The sequence below is a fragment of the Haemaphysalis longicornis genome, unplaced genomic scaffold, assembly GCF_048455015.1.
Source record: "Haemaphysalis longicornis isolate Haplotype H1 unplaced genomic scaffold, Haemaphysalis longicornis Haplotype H1 scaffold_5, whole genome shotgun sequence".
In the NCBI taxonomy this organism is placed as follows: Eukaryota; Metazoa; Arthropoda; class Arachnida; order Ixodida; family Ixodidae; genus Haemaphysalis; species Haemaphysalis longicornis.
In genome coordinates, this window is record NW_027526385.1 from 40,578,060 (window position 1) to 40,591,139 (window position 13,080).

The window sequence follows — 13,080 nt, forward strand, 5'->3', positions numbered from 1 at the left end:
CAGTATACGACGCGTGTTGGCTAACTGCTGGCCGCTTGTGCGTCAGCGCGACATCATGCACACGCGAGCAAGTCGTATATTCGTTCATTCGTGCGTGCGTGCGTGCGTGCGTGGTACTAGTTTTTCTTTCGGACGAACATCACAGCGGCGACAGCGCTGAGGCCGATTTCGGAACTATGCGCACTGTGTAGCGATGCGCGCGCCGGACTGTATCCGCGGCCGTCGCAGGCTTCGCGCCCTGAGCTTGGGATCTTTCGCAGCTATTACGACCTTGGATTTATCTACCGGACGAAGAACCGCTGGCGGGAAGTAGAGGTAAGCCATTAGTTAACCTCGTATTCTTGTCTTGTGTATTTAACGAAGCAGAGTTACTCTCGGTACTTCGGTCCGCGGAAGCGGTTAGTCTTAACGTTTTCGTGACTGATATTGACCGTTGCTTAGTTTTGAAGGGCGGCTTTTGTACCCGTGAGCAAACAGCGTCGATTCTTGCACCGTTTCAATCCCTTTGATTCGTGAAGTGTTGGTATCCTTGCGGAATGTTTTCGCAGGTAGGAAGCATGGTCGCGCGAGTAGTCGCAGCGCTACGCTGTACTCTTAGGAGTGGCGGCCGTGCAGTAGCTGTGGCTACCTGCGCGGCTCCAAAGAATTGCGTACAATAGGCTGAGTGATAGGAGCGCGTCTAGCGCGTGGTAGTCACTAAATTACAATAATTTTAGTGACCGCCGCGCGTACAGCAGCAGACTGAAATGCTGTTCAGACAAGTTTTTTTACGTTTTGCTTGAGGGCAGGATGGACGGAAATGGGACTTTTCGGGGCGTACTCACCGCATTGTTAAGGGGTAATTACATGCGTCTAAGGCGATGAGCGACGCGAGAAACCTCACTCAGTGTGTACGGCAAACAGGTATTGTGTGCGACACAGACAAGCGAACATTTTTTACACAGGCCGCTGACGGCGGCGACAGCGGCAGGCGACGGGCCGTCGCCGTCGCGGGTTTATTCCCGGACAGAAGCAGCCCACAAGCGAGCGGCAGCAACGACGACTAAGGGCATTGGCAGCAATGCATTACTTTTTTTCGTTTGTCGCTGTCGCCCACACTGTTTGTTGTACCCATTACATTACTTTTTTCGCGTTGGTTGTCGCCGTCGCTCGAGCGTTCGAGCATTCTGATCGTTCAATAACGAGCCTATTGGTTCTCATCAAATGTTGCGATCTGCAGCGTGCATGCAACGAAGCGTAGTCGAGAATGAAGGGTATATGACCCATTAGCAACTTTTCCACGCTAGTCTTGTGAACGTATAATTGGCCCTACGTTGCAGTCGGCCGAGGACAAAATCCAATGAAAATTATTCAGGGATTATAACCTTACACAAAGAGTTATGTTTCCTTAAATTTTGTGCAATGTTTTTATACCGGGGAACGATAGCGGGGTAAACGGTTGAAGCTACGGACACCTAAGCACTAATGGGTTTGGGGCGCAGTGCGTAGGCAGACAGCTGTAGGGCGCGCTGTCTGACATGACATTGGCCAAGTGGTACAATGAGCGTGGTGGCATCCAAGGTCACCACATCCGCATCTAGACTGGTTACTGCGCCAAGCAGTATGGCATTCTAATACGGGTTAAGTGCGTGCTCTCGGCGCAAAAACTAATCTATTACCCAATAAACTTCATTTAACGTTGTCAAACTCGTTAATATTTTTTTCCTTGTAGAACTTATCTTTGCTGTCCCCCTCTTTCTGTCTATGTAGAAACCACGGGAAGACGCTACTTGCCCGAAGATTTTTTTTTTTTTTTGAGAGAGAGAGGGAGAGATCCCCGAGGCGTCAGCAGCAGTGGCCGTCGCATTCAAGACACTTCTCCTCACACCCTTGGGCATCGTGGATGGGTTCCCATTGCTGCTGTCTGTGTTTTGGCCGTTCATTGTGTAATACGCTTCAAAGGCGAAGCGCACCTTCTTGCTTCTGTAGACGTTACTTTGGCTCAAGCACGGTGCCCTGGTCGGTACTGTTCTGAAGGCCGCCACCAACATTATGAAGCAGTCAGCTCGAACGTGTTTGTTTTTAATACCAAGTTATGCCTTTTTAAATCTTACTAGCGCATCCTCATTTGAGAACCACCCGCCTAAAAAACCCAGTGGGAATTTTTCCTGCGGTTTCCTATTGTACCACCAACATATATCTGTTGAAAAGTTGCCGTGTCAATGGCTTTGTATCTTTGTGTTGATTGCATCTTGTAATGCGTTAATAGTAATCCACGCTGAATTGTTTTAGTCCCAGATTTTTCTTTCGCAAAATTTATTTGTAAATATTTTTTGTGTGCTAAATAAGAGCTGGCTTTTCCAGTCCATGTGAAGCACTCACTGATGTACTAAGGCCATTTTGTTTTATGTTAATACTGTTAACTATTCTCCCACTGCTGTATTTCTACTGACGCTTTTCGTGCTAATGCCAGTACCTTTTTATTTGTGGATGTTAATGTCATTTTTATAGTCATAATTTAATGTTTGTATTTCAGTGGTTTCAATTGCTTTGCTGCATTTTTATTTGTGAATTTTTCTTGGATGTATCCTAAATAGGCGCTACGTCTCCTGTGTGCATGTGGAGTAGGAACCGTTTTTATGCCGTGATATTTTAATTCCCAATAAATTGCATTTTGTGTTAAATTGCAGAATGAACTGATTGTTGTGGTATTTTGAAAAATAAAGTCTGAGCTCGTTTTTTCTTCTTTTCCGTGTTTCAAAATAGCTTGTCCTGTTTTGTTTGCTTGTAACTGCCTATAGTACCATCGTGGGGAAGGGGGGGCGGGGGTCTAGTAGCAGGCGGAGCGAAAGCACGCTGCCTCGCGGGGAATAGCAGAACGCTCTTGAGGCGTAACGAGATGCTTTCCAAGAGAGAGTAGTAGTACCCGTCTGCAGTATCCGGGAACGCCGCCAATAGAGCTTATTTACGCCTAAAGGGAGTGACGGAACGCTGCCTTGGAGATGGCATTGCAATTCCCACACAGGGTTCAAGTACTCCGCTTCGAAAGCAGCAAGTAAATCCCACGGGGAGTGTTTCGCCTCTCGTTCGGCCGCCACGCGCTACTCCTCGGAAGAGTCGCCCAATGCTTCCAAAAGGAGTGAAATATGGGACAAAAGTTTTTACTCCTAGACAGAGTGCCCAGCACTCCTCGAGTTCTTAGAGTGCGAGGTCCGTCTTCATCGTTGCCATCGCAGTTTTGCTCGTTTTACATTGTATGAGGCTGCGCCCGTTAAAGCGACAATGAAGAGAGACTGGTCACATATTTCTTGCTTGGGGATTTGTATTTTGCGCTTTGCATTTTGCCTTGATCATAGTTGCGATGCATGTTTCTGGGTAGCCGATGCATCGTGATGTGGCGTTGGCATCCTAACAGGTTTTCCTTGGGCGGTTCATCTAGAGAATTCCGGTTGAATTGATTGACGATTTTTGACCTGTTGAGGTTTTTTCCAAATATGCCTACCGTTTGGACAGAGGGCCCTGTGTAATATCGTCGGCCATATTGTGGAGCCCCATGCGAAGGACTTTGTCGGTGGGCTCACTTACCCTACAGCGGAAGTCTTTCTTCGTGGCTTTTTTGACGGTAATATCTAGCTTGTCGCTATCTATTTTGCTGAGAACCGCGTGTGGCGCTGCGTACGTTACCCCGGAGAGGCGAAAGGGTTGAATGAGGCAGACGGTGTTTCTTTATTTCATGCCACGGCGACTGCTAATCATTCGTTTGATGATGTGCAGCCCCTTCTTTGATGTTATTGTGGAGAGTTGCCCCATGTGGTTGTTTTGGCTTCGAATTGATTCGGGATATTTTAATTTGGTAGAGATTTGCATAGTTTGTTGACTTATCTAGGTAGACTTGCTTATTGGCCTCTTCAGACTTGCTGGGCGTCGCCGGGATACGAGGAGCTCTGATCTTTCATGGGAGCAGGCAAGCCCACACGCCCCTGCGTGCGGATCGCCGGTTTCTACTTTCAGTTGTAGGGTGCATTGAAGGACCCCAAGAGAGTCCACTCCGTTCCAGAGGGCCATTTCATCCGTAGAGGGCCATTTCATCCGTAGTCCCCAGTCATCCCAGGGTACCCCAGTTATCCAAAGAGTGCGATATAAATAAGACCGGGTAAAAACAGCGCCTTGGGGAGTTCCTTGTCATCTGAGATAAAAAACGTGGTGGGATAAAAACATGGTGGGCATTGTGGGAGCGCGATGGGAGAGGGAATGTGACCGATCGGGATTTTCGCTGCAAAATCAAATAGAAGTTCGCCAAGGTAGTCGTACACGTCTTCTCCCGCGCCCTGTATTATGCCCATGCATTATGCCCATGCATTATGTATTATATCTGAGGATGTGTCAATATTCTCGTTGTCGAAGGCTCCCTGCAGGTAGAGTTCAAGGGCTGCCATAAGGCAGCAACGTGTTGCGAGGACTAGGGTGTCCTCCTTAAGCTAGATTGCTACTTTCTGCGTACCGAGGTGTTGTCTGAAGTTGTTATAATATTGTATAGGGTGATAATTTGTCGAATGATATCGAACAAGAAACAAACAATAAAAATAGGGAAAAACAAAAACATTAATAATGAACTGACGAAAGAAAAATTATGAAGTTATACACCACCCTCCAGAAACGGAGGCAAACATACAAGACAAATAAAAAATTGTGAAAATACACTGTGTAACGCCCACAGCTTTCAGAAGAATTAATAATTGTTTTAATTAACAAATTTAATGTTTATACCGTAAGCGACAATTTTTTCGGACTCCAAAAAGTTGGACTCGCTGGATATTCCGGACTTTTCCGTGGAACTGACAGTTGTCCCATAGGAGTAATGCATATGAACAACATATTTAGGACAAAAGAAATCCATAACTTTGATTTTTCGCACAACGTTTTCCGCGCTAGAGGCACGGTAGAGTGTACTAGGAGTTTCTTGTAGTGCATGCTAGCCACAGTGCGCCTCCAGGACGACGCCATTTTGAATCCTAAACACCTGGCAAGCTTCGGATTGGATGGGGATCGGTTTGACTCCCGCTGGGGCTACCAATTTTCATTTTTTGCGACATTTCTAGAGTTTTGTGCAGGGGACAGCTACCAACTGTTGCGCGTGGAGCTGATGTACGACGAGATGATGCGCGAAGTGACCGCGCTGCACCAAACCGACTCTGACTCCGACGAAGACACTCCTAAACACCCGCAACCGTCAACGTAAGACATTGGGCAACACTTTGGCGTTGTTGTCCAATGTTTACGAAGAAAACGTGACGCTTGCACAGATGCAAGCAGACGTTCTCATACGAAAGAGAAATTTAAGGCAAGGATTCATGAGCGACGTCTTCAGTCCTTCTTCGCTTCTGTGAACCGCGGATTTTTCACACTGCTCTTTTTTTCGGACTATTTGTCGTTCCCCTCTAGGTGCGAAACATCGGTCGGCTACTGTAATACCGTAAATGTGGAAAATTGGTTGTAAGAGAAATTAACAAACCAATAAATACAAAGAAGCAAACAATATAAAAGAGAGGAAAGGAAATCAAAACTGTGTATCTGGCGCACATCCGTCATAGAACGAAGACGAATATAAAAAAGAATCGAAAAAAGCGACAAAACACGCATGACACAAAAAGGATGAAAACCTAGCAACAGTGCAACGCCTTCCATTTGCGCAAAAATGTATAATTTGTGGAGTTAACTTCTTTAATCATTAAATAGCTTCAACGGAGGCAGTTGGTGGAATTGAATTTTAAAAGACCTCGTTTCCAGACAAAAATAGATAATTGGCGAGGTTAAGGCACTTCATCGCTGTGTTAGTGTAAATGTACATGCCCGGGGAAAAGAAACGAATAAGAACTCTAAAATAACAGTATAAACGAACTGGCCATAAAGAACTCCAAATCTGGCCATAAAAAACTCCAAATTAAGACAGCCGGCGTCAGAATTCCTAAGCATTATTAGGCAATTCTCTGAATTTATGCACGTGTCTTTCTAATTTCGCCACGGCGCTTGAAGATTTATCCTACTTCTAACTAATTATCAAGCCTAGGGAGTTAAATCTTGACTTAGATTAGAGGAATATGAGTCATCAAAGCGTGTATAATAACAGCTGTAGCCTTTTAACAATAGCTTACACCCACACCCCAAGTGGCAGGTTTTTACTAGCTAATTTTACAATTTGCCGCCCCGATTCACCAACATTTGGCGTGACATTTAGTCGACGACTCTTGCTGTAGAAGTAAGTATAAAGGAGAAGTCACAAAAGAAACAATTCTTCGCTTTTCAGGATAACCTTTACATAACTATTGATAAAGCAGCAGGCAATCAGAACAACGGTGCATGAGCATTTCTTCCTATCTGGATATGTAAGTACTCATAATAAATAAATCGGTAAATAAAAATAAAAAGCAATAAAAGTAAAAGTAATCTCTTTGTATCTTTCAGCATTGGACATACGTTCCAGAGTGAATGAGGTAAAACAAACACTGGGAAATATATTTTCTACCTACACTAAAGGCCAGTAGCCTCAAGGGCGTTGGTTAAGTCAAAACCGCGGCGCCCGCTTTTTGACGAAGTCGAAAAACGAGAACGTCCTTGACCTCGGTGCTTCTTAAAATCCCCAGGTAATCTGTATCCGTACACTACGGCGCACTTCATGTCCGCGCCGTAGCATCGACACAAAGAACTCGGAATTCTTTTAATGGTAATTAGAGTGAAATCCGCCCACTAGATCGTTCTATGAACTATGGCCTCAATATCCAGGTGCGTGCTACAAACAACATTGATTTCTCGAAGCAGTGTGCTAATTAAAAATAGGCAAAAAATACCCCCATGATTTAGAAGAAGTCACGGGGGGTAATTTAAAGGTGGCCTTCTGAATGAAGAAAAGATATAGATACCTCCAGAAGAGTATTTTTTGCAGTACCCAGTCTTCCTGACGTGAAAGGAACAGGTGGAAGGATATAAATAACGCTTTCAAAGACGGAAACGGAACCTTTGTGGGACTTTTGTGCGCATAAACACGAGATTGATGCTTGATCTTGAACGCAGTTTTGTTTGAGCCACCATGAAGTTTGCTAAGGCAGCATGGTTTGTATTCTCAGCATTGCTACCGCTTGGCTTTGCGTTGCCTGAGGAAGAGCAGGCCGGTAGTTCCGCCGGTAGTCAAACTGATACGGAAGCTGGAGACGGGCAACAGCAAGCAACGGCTCCGCCATCCCCTACAGAGCCGCCGCTGTCAGACTGCTATGATTATGTAGTAGGTGAGTGCCTTTTTTGCGGCCTAAACTTAATTTCAGGTGTCAGAATTCATGAACCTAATTTTAATTTATACACATGACGTAGGTTAAGAAATACAGTGAGCTTAATATACCAGCTCGTCTGAAATGATGTTGAGCGCAAAGTAGCGATTGTGGGTTCCCGAAACAATAAGTTTCATCAAAAGGCGCACGGTGATTACGAAAAAAGTACACTGTGGTAATTTGTCTTCGAAACGTGATGAATGAAAACACAAGCAACGCGATGCAGCCTGGCACTTCATATATTTCTGTAATGCAAAAGAAATTGCGATGTATGCAGGGGTGTTGCTGGTGGTGAATATCTATTGACAGATATGCGTACAGGGTGCTATGCAGGCGCCGATTCAGAAAAAGTCATCCCCTACAGCTACTAGGTGGACGGCCATAGTTCCGCACTTTAGTGGCATCGACCGCTGCTGGGTCTCACCCGACCATGGCTCGTTGAGCCCTCAGGTCAGAGCAGCCTAGCAGGGTTGCCTCCTAGTCCTCTCTGTTTGGGTTGCTGTTGGGATTGGAATATTGGGATTGAAGGTGCAGACCTACACCACATGGCAGATGTCCAAATCGCCCCACAGGGCGGGAGGCTGTCGGAGAAAGCAGCATAACAATGTTTTAGGGCTGCCAGTCACACAAATGTATCTGTATACAGGGGGAGTAAGAAGAGCCGCTCACCCGCCGTGGAAAGGCCTCTGCATGGGCGGGGGTAAAGGCTGTGGCTAGTTGGTAGCCACAGCCTTGAAATTCGAAATCGGTATTATTGTAAGTTATCATTACTTTCAAATAATGATAACTTCAAGTAATGATCAATAACCTCGGGACAGCACAGCGGTTGGAGATAGGTGGTGCGGCAGTGGAAGTGATAAGCGAATATATATACTGAGGCCAAGTTGTGACCCCGGATCCCAACCATGAGGCAGAGATAATTAGAAGGATAAGAATGGGGTGGAGTGCATACGGCAGGCATTCTAAGATAATGAATGGCAGCTTACCATTGTTCCTAACGAAGAAAGTGTATGACAGCTGCATCTTACCTCTACTCACCTACGGGGCAGAAACTTGGAGGCTCACTAAGAAGGTTCAACTTAAACTGAGGACGACTCAGCGAGCAATGGAACTGAAGATGATAGGTGTAACGTTAAGGGACAAGACAAGAGCCGAGTGGGTAAGGAAACAAACGTGGGTTAAGGACATTTTAGTAGAAATTAAGAAGTAGAAATGGACGTGGGCAGGGCATGAAATGCGAAGGCAAGATAACCGTTGGTCATTAAGGGCAACAGAGTGGATCCCTAGAGAAGGTAAGCGTTGCAGAGGGCGGCAGAAAGTTAGATGGGCAGATGAGATCAAGAAGTTTGCGGCGATAAATTGCTCGCAATTACCGCAGGACCGGGATAGTTGGAGAATAATTGGAGAGGCTTTTGCCCTGCAGTGGGCATGGATAGGCTGATGATGATGATGACGATGATGATGATATTTGAAAGTGTAAGCCAGGTTACGGTCTGCATCCTGGTCATAGGAAACGTCCCAAAGAGAGAGCACGCTGGCGGCTCTGCCGGAAGCCTCGTTTCCAGCCATCTCCTGGTGCGCAGGAGCACAAATAATGTATGGATCAGCGGGGCCCCTGACATAGCAGCTATTTTGATGGATTTGATAGGCCGGATAAAGAGTCCAGCCTTATTCGATATTCCGACCGGTATCCCCCCTTGCAATTTCTGTTCGACTCCTGGCACCCTGTACCACCAGGTATGGGGATTCCAACCGACTCCAAACCTACCCCCAATCCCTTTCCGAACTTTTGAGCAGTGGATGGCTAGTCTGGTCGATCCGGACCTTGGACACCAGCAAGAACTGGTCAAGACAGTCTGGACGGCACGTCGCTGCCTGGGTATCCCGGAATAAGGATGTCTTCCACCGGTCGAGTGCCCTCCCATCAGCAATTAGGCTCAATAAATGTCTATTCTCCTCTCCTCCTTCGGCGGGCCCTCGTGAGTGGGAAATAATATATTCTGAGTGGTAGCTGCGAGCAGCAATGCTATAGTGACCTGGTCCGCATCAGTAATCTTGCGGGCTTTGAAGCTAATACCAGTGACTGCTTTGGTCTCGTGGGAAACTGCGGCCTGTACCATCACCAATGCATGGGTCGTACGTGTCAACATAGTGCCGTCGAACACGGATATATCGAACACGAATACATCGAATTATTGCATATATCGAACAGCCTGAACATCCCCTGGGCAATCCCACGCAAAAGCATAGTGCTGTTGTACGCAAGTATCGACGTCCCGACACGGGCACGTTCGATATATCGAACACTGCTCTGCAAGTGCCCCTTCAAGTGCGCTTCTCCTGGCGGGATGGATACGATGATGACGAATTCTTGCCGCGGCGCTGCCGCGCTGGGTGACAAGGAGGTGGCGTGGCATCGCTTTAATGGCCTTCAACACCTGCTACTCGCACGCTAGCATGGGGGGCAGCCGCATCGGAGCGAGAATATCGGGAGTAATTGGGTGCGAAAGGCAATAGAGAGTTTCAGCTGACCGTTTCTGACGGTCCGCTTAGTTCAGAGCGTAGTTGTAAACTTTGTAACTTCAGCCAGATGTCAATTCTTGACCATTTACGCGAGGATTGTGGTTGCAAAAACGCATGTAACTTTTGCTTTATAGAAACATCCCAGCAAATCTTACATGACAACTGGTGTCTAAGAAGACCCAGTCATAACGCCGGGTTTCATCAGCTTGCCATAATTCGTTCCCAGACGATATCTAACATTTGTTCAAAATATGGTGCATCTTCAAGTCCAGTGATTAAGATATTGGCTGGTCCCCTACCTTCCCAATGTATAATTGCGCATGACTTTGTTCAGCTAGGCCTTTTGCATGCCCACCTGATCAAACAGAGTTAACCAGAGGGGGAAGAAAGGAACTCACAGACAGGCCGGTGACAAACACTAATGGTTTCAGAAGGGTATGCTCACGGACCAGTTGGTACATTGTTAAACTAAGAAAAACAGCGCAGACGACGGGACGAAGAAAGGTAAGAAAGGTAAGCGCCTGTGTTTAGTCTTACCTTTCTTCGTCCCGTCGTCTGCGGTGTTTTTCTTAGTTTAACTGATGGTTTATTTTCTCAGCTGTGACAATATAGCGGGAAGATCCACGAAAACACAACAAAAGAGCTAATGTTAAAAGATCGCCGGAAGTTTAGGTCTTCTTTCGTGTTTCAAAGCAGAAACCTGACGAGTATCATTAATTTTTTACTTCTACATCGTGTTTTCGCTTTCGTTGCTTGGTCTTTTAACGCTGCCAGATTGGCCACAATTCACGTGGCAGCTCGCCCACACTCGCAGCTCTCCTTCGTGTGCAGCTGTTCTACTCACGTGCCATCATACTCCCTTGTCACTCGACAGAAATTAGGATAATCCTCATTCCTTCTCTGGGAGGTTTCCGAGATGGCGCCTTGGTAATGCACTTGGATCCAGTTCTGGAGAACCAGTTTTATTTATGTATTCATGTATTTTTTCATGTTGACGCAGACGACAACGACGGTAACTTTTCGTGTTTAGTGAGACATCATAGGCTTCCGCCTTAATAATTCCGTGGTTCACTGTTAAGAAATCCACGCTGTTATTGTGAATCCATCCTCCACTCAAGACTCCAGTAGAAGAGATCCTTTAAAGCGATTTTCGCATGTAAAAACAATGCGGTATCCTCCACTCAGCTGAGACAAGGGAACATATGGAGTGGAGGACAGACTCACAATACGGCTAGTAATCTCACTGACGAAGAGACAAACCGAAGGCATGCTTGCCCTACTGTCTATTCACTTAAAGTAGTGATGTCCTCCGTTACACGTGCGCGGCAGCTACTTATCGAAGTCAGGTTAAGGCGCCCGACTACTCACCATTGTTGTTTCATAGATTCGCTGAACTCCCGTTGAACGCAGCACGAGAAAGGAAAAGGAAAACCGAACTTCAAGCGTTAATCAAGATCGCTGTCGTACTCAATATTAGTGCACGGTGTATCCTATAGAATTAAGAATGCGGCATCACGTGAAAGTGTGAGTGGTTTTTGCGGTTTACAAGATGATCGGCGGTCCTTGTTAAAAGCGAATGTGGTAGATCTGAGATTTTCTTTATCTAGAAAGAGTCCTCCGTCTGTACTGTACACAATGTCTAGACAGGTTGACATTGTCTGGGGAAGTTGAGAGTATAGGCCAAAGTGGACGTTGCTTAAATGGAAGAATGTGCGAGACTACAAATTTGGTTGAACCCAGAGCAGTTGATAACGTTGCCATCCTCTGCAAGAACTACGTGTGCTCTACTATTTGATCGCTTGATAAGACGCGTGTGGCAGGGAAATGCCACGATATGTGCGCGCGTAATATCTTCGAGACCATCTGTATTTTTAAGCAGAGACAGTTGCGTGAGAATGAGATCGGCCTGTGTCCTCGCTCAAAAGATTGTATATCTTAACACTGCGTCAAAGGAGTGCTTTGTTGTGGTCTTTCTATAATTTTTTCGTATATATTTGTGCTACAGTTTCACTTCTGCGAAAATAAAGCCTTAGTGGTTATTCATCACTCTGTGTTTTAAGTTCACTTCTTTGTCCTGTGGTTTGTGTCGTTTTCGACAAGTATGAACCAATTCACTCTACTTGGATTGACTAAAAGGCACTCCCCCTAGCATACTAGGACTCGAAAATTGAGGGTATTTATATTTATTTTGCTCTGTTTAATCAAAGTATCGGTTTACATGCGAAACATTCTTAGTTCTTTGCGCTTCAGCACTATGTCTTCACTGCAAACTGCAAAAAATAATCATTAGAATATGAAGAAAGTTCAAAATATCTTACCGAAAATTGAATCCCATCTGAATTGAATCCCGAACTGAACTGAATAGAATCAGAGACGCTGGTGCTTTCGCTTACATAAAACTGGAGCATTGTAACCTGAAAAACGGTGGAAGTTTTGATGTATTTAGACTTTTAGCAGTCAACTAGAACATTTTTTATGCTAAACGGTTATAGTTGACGCCTCTCGCACTCATTTTTGTGACAGTATAGTTGGGCGACTTTCTTCAGTCAGAGATATCTAACTCTTCTTATAGAAAACGGTGTGGAACGTTATGGACATGTATTTTGGGGAAGGTCTCTTTTTCCCAAGATTCGAGTGATTAGATGTCTCAGCAATACTGTTCTTTGCGCGATAGGGGCATTTGCACCATTTCTTAAGGACTTAATGAAAATTCTCAGATATTTCTCAGCATTCTCAGATAAGTCATTCAAATTTCTAGATTTACATTCAATGGCGAGAAAAATTCAATATTTGTAATGCGAGTTTCTCTTTATGTAGTTGGTGCTGGATCTGCTGGAAGCGTAGTCGCCAACAGGATCGCGACAAGAACAAACTATACAGTGCTTCTTCTGGAAAGTGGAAGGTACCCAACACCTGATCTCTACGTTCCCTTCAATGCACCGTTCTCATCAAATCCCCACAACAGCTGGATGTACTACACTGTGCCTCAACAAAATGCCTGTTTATCTTTCAACCAAAAGGTGAGCCATCACCCAATCTTGAGGCGGTCGTTTCCTCATAAACAATGAGTTGTATACTGTAATCCATCCGTGGCGTGTATCTGTTGCTGCTTCAGGCCGACCCACTGTGCATTCTTGTATGATAAAGCACAGGGTTGAGTGGAAGGTTAAGCTTCAAAATGACGATATTCTTTCATTTCAAAAAAATTCTCATGAAAATTTCGCATACAGTTGCGACACTCACAGCTGTTTTCATTCTG

The 13,080-nt window shown here is 45.4% G+C and overlaps 1 long non-coding RNA gene across 1 annotated transcript; it reads left to right on the top strand.

Annotated features, from left to right (window-relative positions):
• Positions 1-201: 201 nt before the first annotated feature.
• Positions 202-2,725, top strand: LOC144139182 (uncharacterized). The gene is made up of 2 exons (XR_013316091.1): positions 202-315; positions 1,750-2,725. It is a non-coding gene; the product is annotated as an uncharacterized LOC144139182 (long non-coding RNA).
• Positions 2,726-13,080: the final 10,355 nt, after the last annotated feature.